The 18,210-nt window shown below is 35.4% G+C and overlaps 1 protein-coding gene across 1 annotated transcript in view; it reads left to right on the forward strand.

Annotated features, from left to right (window-relative positions):
- The first annotated feature begins 15,532 nt into the window (after positions 1–15,532).
- plagl2 (pleiomorphic adenoma gene-like 2) overlaps positions 15,533–18,210 on the forward strand; it is a 72,395-nt gene continuing 69,717 nt past the window's right edge. Inside the window, exon 1 of the mRNA XM_023273338.3 lies at positions 15,533–15,785. The gene's annotated coding sequence lies outside the window, so the exon portion shown is untranslated. The remainder of the gene's footprint in view (positions 15,786–18,210) is intronic.

Here is an 18,210-nt window from a genome sequence, read left to right on the forward strand (position 1 = left end):
CATTCTCAGACCGATGATGAGGTCATGCATGTTGTTGAGGAGTATCTAAAGCTCAAGATCTTCTTCTCCAAAGGGATAGTGAAGCTTGAACATCCATGGACCAAGTAAAGTGAAGTTAAAGGAAACAATGCTGAAAAGTAATGAAAGAACAGTATTCCTAAACTAAAATCTCTCTTCCATGGTTGCCGTTTTCAGACTGAATATGAGGCCATGTATGTTGAGTATCTAAAAGCTCAAGATGCGGCCTTCTTCTCCAAAGGGATAGCAAAGCGAGTGCATTAAAGTTAAAGGAGACTATGTTGGAAAATAATACAAGAACAATATTTCTTCTATGTTTTCTGGTGAAGCAGAGAACTTTTTGAAAGAAAAAAGAAACTCCATAGCCTGCAGGAACAACTTTCACTAGAAATGTTGAAGTAACTCGCGCTCTTTAAAAATTAATAATGATAGGTGTCTGCACGTATTCCCAGTATATTTAAAGTCTGGAAGAAACTCAAAGTCTTTAAACCACAGTCATGATTAGCCACAAACATCAGAGTTATTTGCTCATTTTCTTCTGATCATTCCTTCAGATTGACAAAAAAAAAAAAGCGGTCACACAAAGTTCACAATGCAAAGAAGAAAAAAAAAACTGCATAGATTTTCTTGCTTTTCTTCGGGTTCCCTGCTGGAAATCAGATGGAGCCAATCAGCGATACGTCTCAGTGATAAAGACTGGGATGGAACCAGAGCTCTGTCATTATATGTTGGTCATTGGACGCTCACATGTGCGCTCAACATGCCCCAGCCCAGCCGTCGGGGAGGCATGGCAACATGTGGCCTGGGTGCGGTCGCAAAAACCTTGGTTATTTTCATTGATTTTCATGTGCGGACTCTCTGCCAGCCTGCTTTGTTTTTACTGAATCTACTGATAATTGCTTAAATGTGTCACATTAAAAGAGATCATTATTCCCCTGCTGAGAGGCTGGGCGACACAGCTGATACAATCTGCACACAATTTGTTGGTGAAAATTGCTCCAAGAACAACCGATTGAATGAGGATAACAGATGATTGCGATCTAACAAACAGCACATGGAGGCAAAACAACAAAACAGTAAATAGAGTAGCAGCTCATGACTTCTTCTTTTGCCCGTTCTTCAGAAGGAACACTGAGGTTTCTCTACTCAGGCTTCGGCTTTGAAGGCTACTTAATCCCTTCTGCATCCTCCAGTTCAGCCCAACGTTTTCTCTCTTTGTGCTCAATCACTCTCGTTTTTCTTTTCTTCTGATGCTCGACAGCTGGCTGCTCTTTCCCTCTTTTCCTGTGTCGTTCTCTGAGTCTGCTCCTCCCCCATCCCTTGAACACACACTGTTTTTCATTGTTAGAGATGACAGCAATGATAACAATGCAAAGAACCACAACTCACAGCCGGAGTTTGAGAACGAGGCAGAAAGTGAGGCAGAGGCAGACAGAGACTTCCTTCACGTGAACGAATGACAAGGATCACAAAGAACAACTTTACTGTCTTGCATTTTGTATTTTTATGCATCTCTGACTTGCTGTGTAATGTTTTACCAATTTCATTTCCCTTTTTGAATCTTTAAGTTCCTCAGACTTTACCTTGCGTAGCCACAGAGGAAGAAGTTTGCAGTTCATTAGAACATCTACACAAACGTATATGTCACTCACGTTTCCTCATTTTTCCGCTCTGCCTCTTTTTCTAACTCGCTGCTGCTGCTGCAGAAAAACAGGCCTGACACTTCGCCTGTGGCCTTTCAGAAGTGGGAAATAAGGTAGTCAAACTCAAAGCAACCCGCCTCCTGTTGACCTTTCTCTGTTGCTGCTGGCTTTCAGTTCAGCTGAAGGCTCTAAGTAGCACAGAGTGGTGTCATTTCACACATTTAGCATTCAGAAACCTCAGATATCTACAGATAATGAACTCTAAATCCACCTTTTGGTTGCACAGAGAGGTTTGAACATTAAAAAAAACAAGAACGGAAAGAACAAAAAAAAGAAAAAACAGCACAAAACGATACTCCAGCTCCAATAGTTTCTGCTTTTTAAACATTTATTTAGTTTTAAAGAAGCAAAATCTATTTCAAACTGACCAAACTCTGGCGAGAAAATGTAAAAATGTAGATGTAGAGGTGTTAAGAAAACTATCAAAACTGTCCTGACAGAATCTCTGTTGTTGGTTTTCCCTCAGGATCCAAAAATAAATGAATACATAAAACAAAAAAATCTACACTATCAAAACTAACCAGCTAGCATAGTGTGGTGTCATTTCACACATTTAGCATTCAGAAACCTCATATATCTGCAGATAATTACCTCCAAATCCACCTTTTTGTTGCACAGAGAGGTTTTAACATAAAAAAAAAAAACAAGAAAGAAAGACACAAGTTGTTATTTTTTCAGTGTAAAAAACAAAACTATCACTACAGGAGATATTCTAGCTCTAATAGTTTCTGCTTTTTAAACATTTATTTAGTTTTAAAGGATCAAAATCTATTTCAAACTGACCAAACTCTGGTGGCAAAATATTAAAATGTAGATGCATATGTAGAGGTGTTACATTGATAGTGACAGAATCTCTATTGTTGGTTTTCCTCTCAGATCCAAAAAATAAAAATGGCAAATAGTGAAACACCTAAATCTAATGCTTCCTATTGAACTTTCTAAGTTGTTGTTTGTTTTCTGTTCAACTTAAGGCTCTAATTAGCATGATGTGGTGCTATTTTACACATTTAGCATTCAGAGACCTCACATATATGCAGATAATTAACTCTAAATCCACCACTTTTTTCTGCACAAATGGGTTTTACATGTAAAAGAAAAAGAAATGCAGTAAAAATCAAAACTATTACTTTCAGCACTAAGAAATTCTGCTCATAATATTTATGTCGTTTTTGAGGAGCAAAACTATTTCAAACTCTGGTGACAAAATGTGAACTGTGAAAATATAAAGAGTTATTTAGACATAGGTGTTCATACACCTTACAAATCTATGTAGACAGAATCTCAGTTACTAGTTTTCCTGTTAGGATCCACAAAAAAATAAATGTAATAAATGTAAAATTCAATATCAAACACCAAAATCTAATGCTTCCTGTTAAACTTTCTAATGTGTTAGTTTCAGGCTCTATCTAGCATAGTGTGGTGTCATTTTAAACATTTATCATTCAGAAACCTCACCTATATGCAGATAAGTACTGTTAAAGCCACCATTTTTTGGAGAAAAATCTATTTCAAACTCACAAAAGTCTGGTGACAAAATGTGAATTGTGAAAATATAAAGAATAGTTTTGATGTAGGTGTTCAGAAAACTTCCAGATCGATGTTGACATAATCTTTGTTGTTAGTTTTCCTGTCAGGATCCAAAAAGAATAAATAAATAAATATATCAAAACAACAAAAACTAATACTGAACTTCTGCACTGGTGTTTCCAGTTTAAGGCTCTAACTATAGCGATGCAGCGTCATTTCACACATTTCGCATTCAGAAACCTCACATATCTGCAGATATTTATCGCTAAGTTCGCAGTAATTTCTGCCAAATGATTTTTTAAAAAATAGAACAAAAAAAAGCAGTAAAAACCAAAGCTATCACTACAGAAGGAGACATTTAAGTTCTCAAAAAAATAGGTTTATAGTGGCGAAATCTGTTCCAAAACTAACCAAACTCTGCTGACAAAATGCTTGTTTTTGGTTTCAGTTTTCCTGACAACGTAATCTTGTTGATCTGCACAAATAAAAGAATGTAAAATTAAATGAACAAACAGGTATACAAACCTTGTTTTGGATGTGAAGATGTATTTAGATGTGAAGATGCTGAGAAAACTTTCAAATCTGTGTTGACAGAATCTCTATTTTTGGTTTTCCTCTCAGGATCCATCTTAGGCAGATTGAGGCCTTAAGTCAAGTAAATAGAGTTCAACATGAGGACACCAAAAATCAATAAGTAAAATAATAACAAAACCTCAAGCTTCCTGTTGAACTTGCTTTCAGTTCAGTGGAAGGATGATGTGGTGTCATTTCACACATTTAGCGTTCATAAACCTCATATATCTACAAATAATAACACCAGTTTTCTGCACCACTGGGGGTTTTGACGTATATAAAACAAAAAGAAAGGCAGTGAAGACATTTTTACTCAACATAAAAAACAAAGCTGTCACTACTGGAGATCATTCAGCTCTGGAAGTTTCTGCAGAAAACATTTATTTAGTTTTGGAGGCCTGATTCCAAACTGACCAAACTCTGTTGACCAAATTTTAGCTTCAGTTTTCTCCTTAACGGTGTCTTAGTGACCTGCATAAAAGCCAGAACATAACATGAAAATAACAAATAGATAAGATAAGACACTGGAGAGGCTGTTGCCAAAACATTAAAGCTGAAAATGAAAAGATTTTTTAGAGAATGTGTGTTTTAGTTTTCCTCTCAGGATCCACCTTTGGCAAAATAATAATTGTAGTTATCAAAAATGAGTCTAAAAAGAAAAAACTCATAAAAAAAACAGGTTTCAGGCACAAAGGTTTTGATTTGAATGATTTATCTGGATTTTGTGCTGTTAGGAAAAATACTCAAAAAATAAGACACTCTTGACAAAGTGCCTATTTGTAGCTGTCTTCCCATGTCCATGAAAGGTGTCTGTTAGTGACAGTTTTTGATACAGCACATTTAAAACAACTGAAAATGCTTTCCAGTAAAAAAAAAATTTAAAAAATTACATTTTGTATCATAAAATTAAATAACAAGTTTAAAAACTGGGGTTAAGGCAATAAACTGGTATTTATGATCTGATTTCCACTGAATATTTTGCACATTATGGATGAAAACCCTATAAAAATGATATGAAACACTACTTTACTTGACTGTAAAGCCTATTAAGGCTGATGTTGATGATTTCAGTGTGAAGATTTTCGGCTCTAGACTGTTATCTATATTTAGATCTGTCTAGAAACTATCGAGGTGTGTTGGCAGACGGCCTGTTTTTATTTTTAGGTTTCCTCTCAGCTGTGGTGTTTCTTGGTGACGTGTTTTTGTAGCTGGACAGGATTCTCGGCGCTCCACCCTTGGACCTTATCAACCTGCTGCAGACCCCTGATGTCGCCTGTCTACATGTAAAACCCCACCTTCATCTCGGAGGAGCCGCTTCAAGCCTCAGATCTCCACCTTTAACTCGATGCTACCCAGAAATTTATCGCACAGCAGCTGCTCGGTGGTTACATCACACGCACAGGATGTGATCGCGAGTTATATTTCAGCCAAACACCGCAGCGTTCAGCTTGCAGCCGCTGACATGTGAAGCTGGTGTGATGTCTGAATGTTCACGGTTGCATTGAGAATAACAATTACAAGAACTTTATCCACAAAAATGTTGTTTCCAAATAAAACATAAAGTTGCATTTCTTGTTTTGCACTTTAAACTTGACTGCGACCTCACAGAAAATGAAAAATCTGATAGTTTAGGATGAAAACTGGAGTTTACCTGCAGACTTTAGCTCTAAGATGAAGCTTGTTTGCTCACGTGAGCTACTTTTACATTCAACACCTCTGAAAAACACCAAAAAATAATTTCTTTTTTTGGGTAACTTTGGTAGTTACCCACCTAGTCTGGTAAGAAATATCAAATTTAAGAGGGAGAATGCTGATGTATTCAAAGAAAATAACCTTGGAATAAATGAAAGTGGGGCTGTGCATGATGGAGAAGCTTTTATGTATATATAATATACTATAATGATTTGGTGCCATTTCACACATTTAGCTCCTGAAACCTCACACATCTACAGATGGTTGGATTGAGAGGAAGAATTAGAAGAACTTCATTAATCCCTACAGAGAAATTGTGTTGTTTTGCATGTCTAATTTCACCAAATACCATAAAAAAGAAAAACTGTGATGCCTCTCCAACCCAAAACAGGATAAATTTCAAGCTTCTAAAAACTCATACTACTTATATAATTAAAGAAATGTTGGTCCAAATAAGCCAAAACAAGAAATCCTGCAGAAATACGTCCACAACGTACATCCACATCTATTTCAAACTGACCAAACTCTGTTGACAAAATGTGAAATGTGAAGATTTATTTCAATCATGAGGTGTTAAGCAAACTACCAAATTTCTGTTGACAGAATTTCTATTGTTGGTTTTTCTCTCAGGATCCACGTTTGGCAAAGTGAGGCCTTAACTTGTGTAGATAAAACTGGACGCCAAAATGAAGAAGAAAATGTTACCGCAACTAAAACTAATGTATTTGATGTTTTCAGTTCAGGCTCTAACTATAAAGGTTTGGTGCTATTTCACACATTTAGCTTCTGAAACCTCACACATCTACAGATGGTTGGATTGAGAGGAAGAATTAGAAGAACTTCATTAATCCCTCCAGAGAAATTGTATTGTTTTGCATGTCTATTTTCGCCAAATACCATAAAAAAAGACAGATTGAAGCCATTTTAGCTCCGTGAACCAAACCCAATAACTTTCAGGCTCATTAAAACCCATACTACCTCTTTAATTAAATAAATATTGCCTCCAAACAAGCCAAAATCGTGCAGAAATCCATCCACAGCAGCTCGGCGTCAGTTTCCATGTCTGTTTAGCCGGCCAGGATGACGGTGCGTCTCCCTCTTTGTGTGCGGTTTCCTCGCCATCCCTTTCTGAGCTGTTTATCGCCCATCTCCGCTAATGTAAACCGCCCATCTGCTTTAAACAAAACACATAAAAAACACACACACACACATATTCATTTCCCACTGCGCCGGAGCCTGAAAGACGAGGGGATTGCTGGGTCTTCTGGTGGCAAAGAAAATACAGTCCAGATGTGAACAAATTGTCCCTCTTGCTAATTGGAATTGTGCTGATTTTGGATCCGTTGGGTTTGTATGGATGGGAATGAGGGTGGTTTCCAGAAAATGCTGTGTGTCTTTGCATGGAAGCTTCAGTGTGTGAAGCTGATGGCGTTAGAATAAAAGGAAAACTGGGATGATACTGCAGGAACAGATCAGACTCCTGTTATATCCAGACACACATGTTTCTGCTCAATGCCTGATGAAAGTTTTATTTAAGGGAGTCCATCGTGTTCTTCTGTCCTGTCATCAGAACTTCTGAAACTTCTCTACAGTGCATCTAATCAGGAGTGATTAGGTGTGTGGTATCCAGAGACATGCAGGGAAAAGCTGCTGCTGCTGCTGCAAGAGCTTTTTCTAGCCGGTCGGTAGAGATGAGAGACGGAGGAATCACAGGAAGTCGCGATGTGGCATTTCATAAGATAGTTAAAAATCGCTCCACGGCTCTAAATAACAGACCACCACGCAACGACTGCAATCAACCTGACTGCTGTGGCTGCAACTGCACTGTAATCCAAATAAACAAACAAAGGGAAAATGAAAGAAGTCTCTCCCTGCATGGTGGGAAACAGCTTCAGCCCATCCATCTTCAAACTTTCTGTTCCTCCATCATCTATTATTGTTCACTTTCTGTTTGTTTTGCAGCATCCTCACGTGAAAGGCTGCAGCAGAACAAGAAGCAAAACAGCTACATGGGATTACAACCCTCTACGCGCAGTAAATACATATTTGGTCAAAAGTGAGCTATAATCTCCATCTGTTTTACTATATAGATAGTATGATGCCATGGAAATGTATGAGCCCTCTGAGAAACACACAGCTGAAAATACAGAAAGTGAGCTAACTTTACAACTAAAACATATAGAAAGACAGCTAACTGCACAGCTAAAAATATAGAAAGTGAGCTAATTTTACAGCTGAAAATATAGAAACACAGCTAAAAATATAGAAACACAGCTAACTCAACAGCTAAACATTTAGAAATTGAGCTAACTTTACAACTAAAAATACAGAAAGTGAGCTAACTTTACAACTAAAAATATAGAAAGACAGCCAACTACAAAGCTGAAGTTATAGGAATTATTGAACTTTATAGCTAAAATTATAATTAGACAGCTAACTACATAGCCAAAGTTATAGGAAGTATCTCACTTTATAGCTAATATTATAAAAGAACAGCTACCTACACAGCTAAAACTATAGACAGACAGCTAAAGTAAAAGGAAACAACTAACTTTACAGCTAAAGTAACAGAAAGTCAGCTACAGCTGACATCGTAAAATGGCAGCCAACTACACGGCTAAAGTTATAGAAAACAGCTAACTTCAAAGCTAAATCTATAGAGAGATGGCTAAATATACACCAAGACTTATAGAAAGAGAGCAAACTACACTGCTAAAATGACTGAAAAACAGCTAAATTCACAGCTAAAGTTATAGAAACACAGCTATCTACACAGCTAAAATTAAAGAAAGACAGTTCATTACACACCTAAAATTACTGAAAGATTAACTACACAGCTAAAGTTATAGAAAGACAGCTAACTACAGAGCTAAAATTATAGAAAGACAGCTAGCTATAATAGTAATATTATAGAAAGACAGCTAATTACACAGCTAAAGTTATAGAAAGACAGCTAACTATGCAGCTAAAGTTATAGAAAGACAGCTAACTACAGAGCTAAAATTATAGAAAGACAGCTAGCTATAATAGTAAAATTATAGAAAGACAGCTAATTACACAGCTAAAGTTATAGAAAGACAGCTAACTACGCAGCTAAAGTTATAGAAAGACAGCTAACTACAGAGCTAAAATTATAGAAAGACAGCTAGCTATAATAGTAAAATTATAGAAAGACAGCTAGCTATAATAGTAAAATTATAGAAAGACAGCTAATTACACAAGTAAGGTTATAGAAAACAGCAAACTTTACAGATGAAGCTATGGAAAACAGCTAACTACACAGCTAAAGTTATAGCAAACAGCTAATTAAACAGCTGAAATCACAATGCAACATCAAAGCAAAGCTAGCTTGCATAATAACTGTGGCTAGCCTTAGCTACAAATGAAGCTAAGTTTAGCTGTCATTTCCTCCCTAGTCGGATGTAAACTATAAATAGAAAAGTATCTATGAATGAAGAGACATTTTATTTATTTCATTTGTCATTCTACATCATTAAATAACGCAGCAGCTACATCAGTTTATGCTGGGGGGAAAAAAACTGCTGTAGGCCTATGTCCTGCTAAAAGTAGCTAGCTTAGTAGCTGCCATCAAACTTTGTGAGGTTGGTGGTTAAACTATGATTTAATATCACACATTTACATGCATTAAACTGTATTAATGTATTATATCTGTTTTTTTAAATAAATATTAATAGCAATGGGACAGACAGGAAGTTAGCTAAACACAGAAACCAATGATCCCCATTAACTGTGCAATCTAAATACAAATCTAATCAATGTTTTCCAATCATTCTGGTGCAGTTTTTAGGTTTCCTGATGATTTTATGACAATTGTTTTTGGGGATAAAATAATCAGCCCAAAAAGATATATATAAAACAAAATTAATTATAATACATCACTGCAAAAGTAGCTCTTTTTTCACAGCTTCCTTGCTTCTGTAGTGAACTAAAAAGTAAGGTTTTCCTTGTAAAATGAATACTTTTCCCTTCCTAACATGACATTAAATAACAACCACAGACAATTTGTAGTGATAAAACTATATCAACAACACATTGCAAACTATAGTCAAACATTATATTGAATCATATGTATGTTAAACCAACCAAATCAAACGGAGGAAATGCTATTTTATGCTTACAGTTTTAATTATATCAGAGATAGAATTACCACATTTGCTATGAAAAAAAATGCCTTCATCTCTTTCTTTTGGCATTTTCTAAAAATCCTAATTTATTCCAAACTGAATAAGGAGTTATCTTATGTTGAATCTGCTATATTTAGTGTTTAGAAACTATTGGATAAAAAGCAGACTAAACTTAACAATAATTATATAGAATTGCATTTAGCTAAATAAACTGTACCAGAAAATGCAATGAAATAATTGCATCAATCTGATGTGTGTTTTCTTTATTTTATGAGTCTGCTTATGTAAAATTTTAAAGTCTCATTTGGATGTAATTTATTCATCTCATTGAAGTCAGTCGAAGATTTTAAAACCACAGTTTGACTTAATCGTTGCACGTTAATGTTTCATTCTTAGCTGTTATTTGCTTAAATAAATTGTATTTTTATTTTCTTAATGTTTTTACCTCACGTGTTATTTATGCGTTTGTTTTAATTATTATGCAATTATTGTGAGCACAGAAAGAGTCTTGTGGAGGGGAAATCTGCTTAAAAATCCAGCTTTTTCACTCACTTAAATGTCAGTTGTGGTTTTTTTTTTTATGTCGGGATGCTTTAAAAACAATAAATGTTTGCTCGAAGACAGAAACTAGTTTCCCTTTTAAAGGGAGAAAATCCGAAGCCAAACAGCATCCTCTCACCATCTCCTGCACTCGACTGGATAAAGTTCCATTTGTTGTTTTGCAGTTTCAACAAAAAAACAAAACAAACAAACAAAAAAAATCCAACAGTTTAGGATGAAACAGGAGCTTTTACCTGCAGATTTTTAGCTCTAAGAGGATTCCTCACCTGAGCAGCTTTTACACTAAACTCCTCTAACAAAGAGCGGAAAAAAATCCTAATTACATTTCCTAACATCATTTCCTCCAAACTCTTTTCAGCTGCAGCAGGTAAACCTATTGTTGCCCTCCTGCCCCTGAACAGCAGCTTTTTCTTCCCCGCTCCTCTGTGTTGAACGCACCAAAAGAGGCTTTTGGTGCTTTCAGGCACAGCCGGAAATATCGACTTTCGGAGGGAGGAAGTTGATTTGTTTGAAGAGAACGCAGTTTAAATGAATCGAAGCCGATGGTGCAGATTTTGCGTATTTATCTAGCAAACAAACTGCACATTAATTATTGATTTTTGAAAACAGTTTTGGTGGTTTAAACTGCACGCAATGGCGTTTCTACACAACGCATGCGCAGGATCGTGTGTGGCACTATTAAGTAAAACGAAGCAAAAGGGAAAGTAATCAAACCTTCTGGAGATTTGTGAATATCTGGGCCATATCAGTAGATACAGAAGAAGACACATTAGTGTGTTTTTAATAGTTATGCAGCAGTTCAAAAATAAGTAGTGTTTTCAACATGTTACTGTTCATGTTTAATTTTAGTTACCACAAATAACAGAGTATAGAGAAATTTTAGCATAAAGTGTAGGTCCAAAATTCACTAATTTAAATGTTCTAATTTGTTTGATTTGCAAAAAACCCCAACAAAATGTAAGGCAAAAAGGACACGTTTTGGTTTATCTGGAGAAATGTGCTGGACAAAGGAAAAATATTTCTATCAGTCTTATACTAAACTGAGCTGTTTCTTCTGGCTGTAGCTTCATATTTAATAAATAGTCACTAGAGATGAGTCTCAGCAAGAAAACAAAGAACTGCATTTCCCAAAATGTGGAACTGTTTCTGAATATAAGCCAAGTGGAGTTATTGTTATGTACATTATATGACATCCTCCTTGCTGTATTTTCATGCACTTGAAATGCACTGTAAAAAAATTTTATTTTACGATAAAAATCCTGTGGTCGCCAGAACACTACAGTAAAATTACGATAATACATTTTCCTCATTTACAGTAAAGAAATGTATTGATACTGTTGATTTTTTTTTTTGGCTAAAAAAATGTGCTTTGTTCTATATTTCACTGTAAAAAAAATTAGTCTTTCTTCAAAATTTACATGAAAATACCCATAAAATAAAGTTTGTGAGACCTGTTATAAACATTACAGCATTGTTCCATTATCAACATAACAGTTGATGTATTTAACATTTAATATGTGTATTTTTAGCATGACATATATGCAAAAATTGCAATTATAGGGTCATAAATATTAAAGCATATTTCTGTTATTCACACAAAAGTACATCAATTTGACAGTTGTATTTTTTATATGAAATAAATACAAAAATACTTACATTTAACTGTGAAAAATTGCATTCCTTCTGAGAAATAAATGCAAAAAATACAGTACTGAATGTCATACATATTATGGCATTTTTCCACTAAAAGTGTGCACGAGAAGGGAAATGTATTTTTTTAAAGAGAAAAATGTACAATTTTTCCCCAGTTACCTTAGTTATGATGATTCAGTGTCATATAAACTGTATCAAACTGTTTTAGAGTTTACAGATTTTTGCTGCCATAATTTGAAAGCCTTTCATAGTAAAATTTACAACCTTTTTTTACAGTGTGGCAATTAGAATCAGAAAAATCTTTAATGCCAAGTGAGTTCACACACACAAGGAAGTTGACATGGTGTATAGGGTTGCACTACTCAACGACAACAACAGCTAACTTTACAGCTAAAAACACAGGTAACTAAACAGCTTAACATATAGAAAGTAAGCTAATTTTACAACTAAAAGTATAGAAACACGGCTAAAAATCTAGAAACACCTAACTAAACAGCTAGTGATATAGAAAGTGAGCTAACTAAAAATATAGAAAGACAGCCAACTACACAGCTAAAGTGATAGGATTTATCAAACTTTATAGCTAAAATTATAATAAGACAGCTAACTACACAGCTGTAATTGTAAAATGGCAGCCAACTACACAGCTAACGTTATAGAAAATGGATAACTTTACAACTAAAGCAATAGAGAGATGGCAAACTGCACACCTAAACTTATAGAAAGGGAGCAAACTGCACTGCTAAAATTACTGAAAACAGCTAACTGCACAGCTAAAGTTATAGGGAAGCAGCTCACTTTACAGCTAGAGCTATAGATGCACAGCTAACTACACAACTAAAATTACTGGAAGAGAGTTCATTACACAGCTAAAATTACTGAAAGACAGCTAACTATACAGTTAAAATTATAGAAAGACAGCTAACTACAGAGCTAAAATTACAAAAGGAAGCTAACTACACAGCTAAAATTACAGAAAGACAGCTACTGCACAGCTAAAGTTATAGATACACAGCTAACTATGCAACTAAAATTACTGAAAGATAGCTAACTACACAGCTAAAATTACAGAAAGACAGCTACTGCACAGCTAAAGTTATAGATACACAGCTAACTATGCAACTAAAATTACTGAAAGATAGCTAACTATACAGCTAAAATTACAGAAAGGCAGCTACTACATGGCTAACGCTATAGAAACACAGCTAACTACACAGCTAAAGTTATAGAAACACACCAAACTGCACAGCTAAAATTATAGAAACAGCTAACTAGAGAGCTAAAGTTATAGCAATACAGTTGCAGTAGATTCAGCAACAACAACAGACAGTAAAGAATAGGCCTACAAATCTGAGAAATTCTAAATAAAAAATGTTATGAGGTACTGTGTAAAAGCGTCAACAAAGCACAGTGTACAAATAAAAAAAGACATAAATTTGCCAAAACCAGGATAATAAATTGGAGTTTAAATTACAATATTGCACATTGTTATTAAGGTATCGCATATGAAGTTGAAATGCTGTCCATGTATTGCATATTGCAGTGGTAGTGAAACAGGAGTCCTTCTTTTCCAAAACTTGAGCTGCGCTTGAAGGCAGCATTATCGGAGAGTCTTGCTCCCCCGCCCCCCGGCGCTCTCTCTCCCCGCATAAACACGCTCACCCTGCGGCCGCTGAAAGGAGAGGAGCCGGGGTGGAGGTGGAGGGCGGTGAGGAAACGAGTTGATGTGGCCTGGAAGTAATTCTTTCACCCCCACCCTCCTCCTCCTTCTCCCCCCCCCAAAAAACACACACAAGGTGGGAGAGAGCCACGGGACCACCGACCACCAACCACCGGCAGCCCCTCAACACGTGGGGAAGCAGCGGCCACATTCCTGCTGATGTCCCGCAGCTCGTTTTCCTCCTCCACGCTGCTCATGTTTTTAATCTTAAATCATCATGCAAATACATTCTAGTCATCATTTGAACTTTTTTTTCTGTCTCAGTTGAAGCAGTTTTCATGAAAAATGCAAACAAATGCAAGAAAACTTCACAATTCAACTCAGCTGTGGTGATTATTGATTATATTTTAATTATTTTATTATTATTATTTATCATCCATGTTCAAGTGAAGCCCCAAGAATGCATGCAGGTACTTCAAAACTGTCAAAGGACATTAATAATTGAAAAAGGATTAAATTTATAGTTTATTGAAACAAAACATTTGTTTTCTCATTTCTGTTTGGTTTTAAAAGCAAAAAAAAACAAACAAAAATGACAAAACAGATAAAGATCTCACCATTATATCAATACAAGTGCTTTATTTAAAAAAAAAAAAACTACAATAAGCATTAAAGGTTTAATTTTTTTTTCATATGGCAATAGATAATAAAACAAAATCTGTTTAAAAATGCTTAACTTCACGTGTTCAATAACATAAAATCTGTTTGAATACTAGTTGTTTATATCAAATTTGCTCCAGTTACAAATAATAATATAGTTTTAAATTGTTTCTAATTCAAATGTATCTTTTTACAAGATAAATCAGGGTGTATAAGGTGATTTGCAGGTGTCTAATAACATAAAATCTGCTTATATATTCAGGGTTTGCGTCAAATTGTCTCAGCTACAAGCAATATTATACTAATAAACAGCTATTTTAACATTACTATTATGTTAATGAGATGAATCAGGGTGTATATGCTAGACTGCATGTGTTCAATGGCATAAAATCTGTTTGAATATTAGGTTTTAAAGTCACAAAGGCTCAGTTACAAGCCATATTATAGTATAAATAAAAAATAATCTTGATTAAAAAAAAGTGAATCAGGGTGTACAATAAAAACTGTTCAAAAATTAGATGTCAAACTGGTTTCATTACTGGCAATATTATAGTTCTACAAGTTTTTTTGATTAAAAGGTTATTTTTTACAAGATGAAGCTGGACTGCAGCTGTATAATAATGTATACTGGAATATAAGAGGTTCATTATTATTCAACTAGGCTCCAGTTACAAGCAATGTTATTGTGTATTTTTTTCTAATTAAAATGTATCTTTTACAATTGAAACAATGTTTTTATACTGAACTGCATGCGTCTGATAACATAAAATCTGTTTGAATATTAGTTTTTATATCCAAATGGCTCAAGTTACAAGCAATATTATAGTTTTAATAATATTTTTTAAATTAAAACAGTTCTTTACAAGATGAATCAGGGTGTATAAGGTGGTTTGCAGGTGTCTAATAACATAAAATCTGTTTATATATTAGTTGTTTATGTGAAAATGGCTCCAGTTACAAGCTGTATTATAGTTTTGCTAATATTTTTTTTTATTGAAACATGTTTTCCAAGATGAATCACGGTTAAGAAGCTGAACTGCATGTGTTCAAAATGTGTTTGAATATTAGTTGTAGTTTTGCTAATATTTATTTTTATTAAAACTGTGTTTTACAAGTTGAACCAGGGTTTAAAAGGTGAACTTCAGGTGTCTAATAACATAAAACCTCTTTGAATATTATAGTATGTTGTGTGTAAATTAGACTGCAGGTGTATAAAGTGACTCCAGTTCATGTAACTGGGACGCTGCTGGAAAAACCAGTGGGGAAAAAAACTGTCGCTGGTTGAAAAAAAAAAAAAAAAAAAAAAAAAAAAGTTTGTGAAAGTGGCCTGACGTCACACTCCCACAATGCTTACCGCCCCATAACTCGGCTGCAGCCTGAGGAGAGCCAGACACTCTCAGGCCCCGAATATAGAAAAATTATTGGAAAAAATCGGAAAAAAATCACAAACGGACGCATCGAGGTGGAGAAAAAGGTGGCGAGGAGCGGCGGCGGGGATCGAGTCTCCCACGGAGGGATTCTGGTCCGGGTCCGGGATGGAAGGTTACCGGGGCTCCATGTGAAATTGACTAATGCGGTGCTGGAAACTTTTTGGTGGGTACAAAACTGCTCGTTTTTTTCCTCTCCACTCTCTCTCTCTCTCTCTCTCCTTCTCTCCTCTAAAGACCTCATAACGCGGCTGCACGTCCACGCGTGTGCACGTTGAAGCCACTTTGACAACACCGACGGATCCCGAATCTGGTGTCAGTTTGTTGGCACCGACGCGCGGTCTGACTTTGCGTAATTTTGCGCATTTTTTTTTATTATTATTTATTATTTTATGTATTATTTTCACGGCAGCGTGGAAGCAGCTCGGGTGATTTAATTCTTAATGATCGCCTCCCTCCTCCTCCTCCTCCTTCTTCTTCTTCTTCTTCTTTTGCTCGATAAAAATGCTGCGAATGTGTGAAGTTGTTCCACTCGGTGCACTTTGTCCAGCGGCCCTCCGAGCTGTTGACGTTTGATGTTTCTGTGTTTTCTTCTTCTTCTTCTTTCTGCGATCTGCTGAGTTTTGATTATTTATTATTTCTTTGGGAGCAATTTCCGAAACATTTCCCCCGTGTGGCATGTTTTGCAGCGGAGTCCCACGGTGCGCTGCTGCCGACGCTGTGCCACTTTTTTGGGGGGTGAACTTTGGCAGAAAGTCGCTGTTTTTACGCGCAGCCACATTTCATGTGCGCATCATGCATTCTTTAAATTAGGACTTTAGTGGCTGATATTGAGTCTTTCCCCCTCCAGAAACCCTCCACCTCCTCCTCCCTCTCTCCCTCCCTCCCTCCCCACGACTTGAAGCCTTTTGTTGCAGCCTGAATCCACCAGGTTGTGGGTTCATGTCACTGCTCGGATGTTTTTTTGTGTCTGTTGTGTTTTCCTCACAAGGCTGCTGGGTAAATAACAAACCCCAAGACCTCCACCGTGGAAAGGAGGGGGGGCTTCACGTTATGTACTTGTTGCTGAAGTCTGACTGAGATGCTGTTTATTTAGATTTTTATATCAAATTTGCTCCAGTTGCAAGCAATATTGTAGTTTTAAATTGTTTCTAATTAAAACTGATCTTTTTACGAGATGAATCAGGGTGTTGAAGGTAGTTTGCAGTTGTCTAATAATGTAAAATCTTGTTTATGTCAAAATGGCTCCAGTTACAAGCTGTATTATAGTTTGAATAAAATGTTTTAATTAATAAAGTGTTTTTACAAGTTGGATCAGGGTTTAGAAGCTGAACTGCATGTGTTCAATAGCATACAATGTGTTTGAATATTAGTTGTTTACGTCACATTTGCTTAGCCACTTCCACAATTTTTTACACTTCTATCCACAATCATGAGTGTGGAAATAGAGTTTTATGTGTGGATGTGACCACAAAAGGTGACAAAATTGTTCCTTTACGAGTCATTTATTTACTGTACATTTGGGAAAATACAGTGTCAGATGTGATAGATTTGAGAATCATGTCTCCACACAAACACAGTCCTCAAACTCACAAGCTGGAACTCAAAAAATGTGCCTTTAAAAAAAATAGTAGAAAATTGCAATACATTGTTACAACAATGTTATAGTTTTAAATTGTTTCTAATTAAAATGGACATTTTTTCAGATTAATCGGGGTGTTTAAGGTGGTTTGCAGGTGTCTAATAACATAAAATCTGTTTATATATTATTAGTTCTTTATGCCAAAATGGCTCCAGTTACAAGCTGTATTATAGTTTTGCTAATATAATTTTTTTTTATTAAAACATGTTTTCCAAGATGAATCATGGTTTAGAAGCTGAACTGCATGTGTTCAAAATGTGTTTGAATATTAGTTGTTTATGTCATATTTGCTTAGCCACTTTCACAATTTTTTACACTTTTATCCTCAGTCAGGAGTGTGGAAATATGTGCAGGAGTTTTATGTGTGGATGTGGCCACAAAAGGTGACAAAATTGTTGCTTTACAAGTCATATATTTCCTGTATATTTGTGTCAGATGTGATAGATTTTAGAATCATTCCTCCACACAAACACAAAGTCCTTAAAGTCACAAGCTGGAACTCAAAAATGTGCCTTTTTTGAAATGCTGAAAATTGTTACAATACATTGTTACAACAATATTATAGTTTTAAATAGTTTCTAATTTACTAATTTATTTTACGAGATAAATCAGGGTGTATAATGTGTTTTGCAGGTGTCTAATAACAAAATATGTTTATATAGTAGTTGTTTATGTCAAAATGGCTGCAGTAACAAGCTGTATTATAATTTTGCTAATATTTTTTAAAATTAAAACATGTTTTACAAGGTGAATCACCGTGTTTAAGGTGGTTTGCAGGTGTCTAATAATATAAAATCTTTGAATATTAGTTGTTTATTTCAAACTCCATTACAAGCAATGTTATAGTTATGCGGGTGTCTAATAATCATTTGTATTATTATATCAAATTGAGGCCATAACAAGCAATATTATTGTTTAAATTTGTCTTTATTGAGATAAAACAGGATAA

The sequence above is a fragment of the Amphiprion ocellaris genome, chromosome 8 (assembly GCF_022539595.1).
Source record: "Amphiprion ocellaris isolate individual 3 ecotype Okinawa chromosome 8, ASM2253959v1, whole genome shotgun sequence".
Lineage (NCBI taxonomy): Eukaryota > Metazoa > Chordata > Actinopteri > Pomacentridae > Amphiprion > Amphiprion ocellaris.